The sequence below is a fragment of the Bombyx mori genome, chromosome 14 (genome assembly GCF_030269925.1).
Source record: "Bombyx mori chromosome 14, ASM3026992v2".
Taxonomy (NCBI): domain Eukaryota; kingdom Metazoa; phylum Arthropoda; class Insecta; order Lepidoptera; family Bombycidae; genus Bombyx; species Bombyx mori.
In genome coordinates, this window is record NC_085120.1 from 8,474,115 (window position 1) to 8,480,583 (window position 6,469).

The following is a 6,469-nucleotide window of genomic DNA, read 5'->3' on the forward strand; positions in this document are numbered from 1 at the left end:
TAATCCAAACTATGGAAAACAGAATGAGATTGCCGTGTCGGCGTATGAATTTCCATTAGAAGAGATCAATGAGATACAATTTTTGGAATGAGGCTTTCTTTGTGTGCCTAAGTTTGAACACCAGCGTGTAGGCTTGGTTGTGGCAATATAAGTAATGGCGTGAAGGCCTAACTTTGAACATCAGCGTGGAGGCTTGGTTGTTGCAAAATTATCAATGGTGTTGAGGCCATACTTTGAACCCTAGCGTGCAGGCTTGGTTGTTACAATGTATGGTGTCGATACCCAAGTTAAGTATATCCCAATTTATCTCAATTTAGGTAATATGCAATGCTCGTTTAGACCTGAAATTTGAGTGCCAGCGTCGAGGCTTGGTAGCTCTTCTGACATCTTAGGGCCTTGGAGCCTTGAATCTAACTGCCAGCGTCGAGGCTTGGTAGCTCTAGATTATTAAGGCTTCCAGGCCTGAAATCTGAACACCAGCGCCGAGGCTTGGTTGTTCTGGTATTCTAGGGTTTCGAGACCTGACATTTGAGTGCCAGCGTCGAGACTTGGTATCTCAAATGACATAAAGGAGTCGAGACCAGGACACTAAAATTCGAACTCGATAGCAATTTAGTGTAATAGTTAAGTGAGATGATTTATGTGATGTATATCATTTTGACGCAGGGACGCGTCATGAGCAGTATGGCTGAGTCGGCGCGTGTTTTTATAAACCATTAGTTCATGACTAATAAAGATGGGACGACAAACAACACGTGCAAGCATTCATCGAAAACAACACGTGCAAGATAAGAATCGTAAACAACATCGTCCCACCACGATACCTTGCTATAAAAACGCTCCGTTGTTGTCTCTCGAGCTCAGAAGCGAGCGAGTCGCCATATCAGACGGAACGCTCGTGCGTAATATACGCTCTGAGTTAACATTTCTGGTTTTATTGACTTACGAAGACCGCCCGCTTACCATGTCGCTACCCGAAAGTGGAAATACTCCAACATATATATGTCGGCGGTGGTGCCAGGGATGGCTAAGCGGTAGTTTCCGTCATCACTCGTATTTGGTTGATCTCAGTTTATAAAAGTCAATAAAACCTTTTGAATAATAATTATTGAAACTCAACACACACAACTTTCACAATGACAGGGTAAACAGACAGTTTCGTTGCACATACCGACTACCGGTCAGCTAGTTGTATAATACAAATGAATTCTATTCGCGAGCTCCAACGAATCCGTTCATCCCATTTGTCATTCCCCAGGGTGATCGTAATTCAAATTATTGTCGGACCCGGAATGATTTAATTGCTGTCTTTTAACAATTAACGCGGTATGTACCCAGATTTGTGTCACACTATTTATAACTATACATTACCTACTTTTGAATGACGTTAAGTGCCTACCGAAGCCTAATTTGAGACATTGATATATAATTTCTAAAATGACGAATATATACGTTTTGCAGGTTTGATTTTTATTACATTGGCGTGTTCGGTTTACTAAAGTAAATATTTCACCAATGTTTGAACCCTGCCTGGTACGATCGCTTACATGTTAGACCAAAATTCCCATATTTAAAATATTTTACTATTGCCAGACTATACGGCAATAATAGTTATACACAACTAAACTATTATACTGTATAATATGCTAATATGCTATAGATGCTAATTTTTTTTATTGCTTTGATGTGTGGACTAGCTCACAGCCCACTTGGTGTTAAGCGGTCACTAGAGCCCATAGACATCTACAACGTAAATGCGCCAACCACCTTGAGATATAAGTTTTAAGGTCTCAGTATAGTTACAACGGCTGCACCACCCTTCGAACCGAAACGCATTACTGCTGGAATAGGCGGTGGTACCTACCCGTGCGGACTTACAAGAGGTCCTACCACCAGTGGAATTGATGCAGTGATAGTAAAAAACTCTAGATGTGACATGTATGAACCACCATGTGAGAAGCTAGAAGCGATTCTAATGCAAAGCGATGAGCAACCCGCAGATCAAATTTTAAATTCCATTTAACCTTCAAGGAAGATTTACTAGATTGTAAAGGAACGAAGCTATTTGTGTGTAAGCTCTAAGTTAAAAACACTTTTAAATAAAGTAGACAAGCTTTGGCATGTGTAGCGTTAGAAAAAATGTATGTTATTCTTTAGAGATTTTTTTATGTTTTGCTTAGATGATTGATGATTGGACGAGGTCACAGCCCATCTGGAGATAGGTTATTACCAGAGCCCATTTACATCGTCACCCACCTTGAAACATAAGCTCTCTCAGTCGCCTTTATAAAATAAAGCAGCTGCTCGGCCCTTCAAAGCGAAACGCATTAAATTACGGCTAAAATAGTTTGGGTGATAATACCTACCCGTGCGGGCTCCCGAAATGCCCTACCTACAAAATATCCAACAAAGCAACGTAAAAGCGATTTCGAAAATGATTGCATATTTCAAAATCACCTATCGCAAGAGACGTGTATCCAAATAATAATTAATATAGCGCCATTTCAACCGAATACTATTTGAGTAATCCGTATTACGAAAATAAGCCTTTAGTTTGTATTAATTACCGAAAATGTTTACTGAGCGTTTGAAGCATTATGAGTTGTGTGCAAATTAAAATATATACGGTAACTACGAGTCTGTAATAGTTGTTTTTAAAAACGAAGATTCCATGAAATATATATTAATTTAATTGTACCGAAACGTACAAAAAATAGATACAATGAACATTAATATAATACAATGATCAAGCATTGGGAATAGTCGCAAGGCTTAGACATAACTGAAACTACTTAGGTACTACTACGTAAAAGAATTGGAAACGTGGGAAATAACAAAATCTAAAGAGCGAATTAAACAATAAAAATAGTTTTAATTATATGGGAGCGTTTATACAAGGTTCTGATCAAATAAAAAACTGGGAAGAATTTATTTTCGTACAAGATCGAAATCCGAGCCATAATTGTTATTGGAGTTAAGTATATCTAAGGTGAGCTCATGTTTGTGTTTGGGATAAACTAGTTGGTTCAATGATCGTGAACTTCCAATATTACCGATATCTCAGCATTTAGATTCTATCTATTAAATTTTATCATTTTTTTCGTTATGTGGATATAACGACAGAGGGAAAATCTTCCACCGAGCGGTTGGTGTTGCTCGGTAAACATACGGTCCAAATGTTGTTGTTCGGAACTTGTATAATAATATATGCACGCTTATATTGAAATGTCGTAAGCGAGATTCGGCCATCTGTCAATTATCTTGTATTGTATGATGGCTACCGCCACAGTTATTAAAATTAGGATGAATATAAAAAAGACCTATCAAAAATATATTGTTAATTTTTCGCCAATAGCTGAAACTGGAGAAAAAAAGAATCCAATTCGTGATTTGGCTCAACGCCAAAGATGTCATAGAGGTATGTTGTATTCATTAAATAACTCTTTCTCTTGGTTCACCCGTTGGCTGTTCATGTGAAATCCTTCCTTTAGTTACCATTTAATTTCAATGAAAACATTTTCATGAAATTAATAGCAAGCTAAACTGTCGTGGATAAAACGACCAATTGACTCATATTAAACAATACGACTATGTCCCATACCTGCAGGTAAGTAGTACTCTTTAAAAATAGATACACTTAGCACGTGCTCACTTAATAATTCCACGACGTATAGCATCGGTTAATAAAAAACCAAGCCTGCAAAATCAGTAACATCGCAAAATTTATGAATATCTGTAAATATCTTGAAATCGCCGGGGCCTAAAGGTAAAACATCCGGTGCATTCGTTTTTAGTGATGCAACGGTGATCGAATCCCCCAGGTGGGTACCAATTTTTCTAATGAAATACGTACTTAACAAATGTTCACGACTGGCTTCCACGGTGAAGGAATAACATCGTGTAATAAAAATCAAACCCGCACAATCACATTTTGCGTAATTACTGGTGGGAGGACCTCTTGTGAGTCCGCACGGGTGGGTACCACCAGTCTGCCTATTTCTGCCGTGATGCAGTAATGCGTTTCGGTTTGAAGGGTAGGGCAGCAGTTGTAATTAAACTGAGACCTTAGAACTTGTGTCTCAAGATGTGTGGCGCATTTACGTTGTAGATGTCTATGGGCTGCAGTAACCACTTAACAGGGCTGTGAGCTCGTCCACCCATCTAAACAATAAATAAAAAATTAGTATTAGTATAAAGATATCGTTGGCCCGAATGGGTAGGTTTCGGTTTGAAGGGCTGTTATTGGACCTGACACTTCAAAACTCGAGTTTTTATAAACGTCTTCATTATTTTATGTAGTTTCAAAGCCGAACATTTGGATGTTAATATTAAAAACAAATACGTATTATTATAAAACTATTCATGAATTTTTACTGTGATATATAGTTTGGATATGGCACTTTCAAATTACGGTTACTACCATAAATCGTGGTTTAATGTTTACACCATTTTTTCAGGCACGCGATTTAGTCGTCAGCGGACTTTGTCGTATGCGTAAACTGTTAGAGCGATTTGAACGAAAAAGTGTGTTCTAATATAGGTGGATCCGAAAGGTAAAATACAGTAATAGAGGTTACATACGAGAGGTAATAGGCTACTTAGTTGACCTGTTTATCTACCTCAACAGCAGTTGTAAATTTCAGTTTGAATAGGAGCATTGTTAGATCATAATAAATCAGAACCCTGCTACTATAACTGTAGTTCATCCACAAGTCTACCTTTAGGTATTTGGCGTGATTTATGCACGAAGACACAAAATATAACACAGACACATTCTGTCCCAGCTCTTAATTAGAAAATAGTACATATCTAAGACGCTTTGACAATTTCATGATATTTTGTAAGTTTATTATATTATTTTATTATGTTATATTATTATGCTATATTGAAGCGGCTGAAAAAGCTAAAGCATGTAAATACAGGGGTCTAGGCTCCGAATATGATTTTGTGCCATTTCGTGTCGAGACCCTTGGTTCGTGGAGTCCTGGCGCTCTAAAGCTTTTTAAGCAAATAGCAAAAAGGTTACTTAACATCACAGGAGACCGAGAAGCTGGCAGCTACCTCAGAAATAGTCTAGCTATTCAAAAGGGAAACGCTGCCAGTATCTTCGGAACCTTGCATAAAGGAACTCTTTTTAGTAGTATATTTTAGTTATTATATTATAATTTTAAAGTTTTTTCTTTTTTTTTTTTTTAACAAAACCTAATATTACGTAAAAAGAAATTACTATTTTTTTTTTTATTTTTTCTAATATTAATATTTAATATTCCAAGGCCTTCTCGAGTAAACAGCGGTAAACAGCATTAAACTTCAATCTCTCATTGATTAGTGTCGCAAGTAGAGTACACATTAAAAATTCTTTCTAAATAAAAAAATCGGCATTCTAATAAAACTATAAATTATATTGACATCGATATTAACTGCCTTACATCTTTATTTTTTAGACAAAAGTACATATATATCCCTTGATGATTAAACTAAAAGCAGTATTCGAAATATTGGTAAATTCAATTAAGGTTAAGCGACTCCGATACAATCACTGAAATAATCAGATTAATTTTTGTGGCGCTCAAACATCACTTTATGAGATTTTCAGAATTTTCACACGACAAACACTCCAATAAATGTGGAGCCATTTTTGTTCCAGTTAATGCTACGTTCTCTCTGTGTTCCTATTCTATGTATAATTTAATGGTTGGTTGGCTAGTTATGTGCATTTTGCTTTTTGTTTGATTGCCGTAGTTTAGATTGTACTAAAATACATCAATACTACTATTATAATATATATGCTAAATACTACCAAATATACGGTAAAAGTTACAACAACTATATTATTAATGCAGCTAAAGTAATAATTTATGGCACAATTTATAATATTTACTTTACTAGAAGCAGCGAAGCGTTGGGCGTCCCCCTGCCCGTTGGACCGATGACTTGCGGCGATATGCTGGGAGAGATTGGATGCGGAAGGCGGAGGATCGTTCATTGTGGCGGACTATGGGAGAGGTCTGCATCCAGCAGTGGAGAGAAACAGGCTGATTGATGATGATGACTTTACTAGGAACAAATTGTACAATGATAAAATCCAAAGAATAGTTAAAGCGCAATTCGAATAGCAATTATAAAATCGGTTCATCAAAGTATCGTCTTGTTTATTCAGTATGTTTCATTAAACTCTCATTATAATGGTAGAGTGAGAACAAAAGGCTGGGCTAAACGCGGCGACCGACAAAAATGCAAAACGAGCGAAAAGATGTCCCTTTCCCTGTAATTTAGTTGACACCCCGTGTAAGGGCTATTTCACGCGTAGATATTTAGTTAGCGACATATTTATTGTGGTTAATTTTACAACCTTTTTATATAATTTTTATATTTATATCAAGTTTTAAAGGTAATACTTATAGCTAAGTTTAGTACTTCACTTTTGATATAGTATCCAGATTTTTCCATCCAGAACATCCGATAGCTA

At 36.7% G+C, this 6,469-nt stretch overlaps 1 long non-coding RNA gene across 2 annotated transcripts; it reads left to right on the forward strand.

The window, feature by feature from the left end:
• Positions 1-1,162: 1,162 nt before the first annotated feature.
• Positions 1,163-6,140, forward strand: LOC134200060 (uncharacterized). Of its 2 annotated transcripts, XR_009974798.1 has the most exons (4): positions 1,163-1,326; positions 1,930-2,071; positions 4,458-4,553; positions 5,890-6,140. It is a non-coding gene; the product is annotated as an uncharacterized LOC134200060 (long non-coding RNA). The 2 variants fall into 2 exon arrangements; XR_009974799.1 differs by lacking the exon at positions 1,930-2,071.
• Positions 6,141-6,469: the final 329 nt, after the last annotated feature.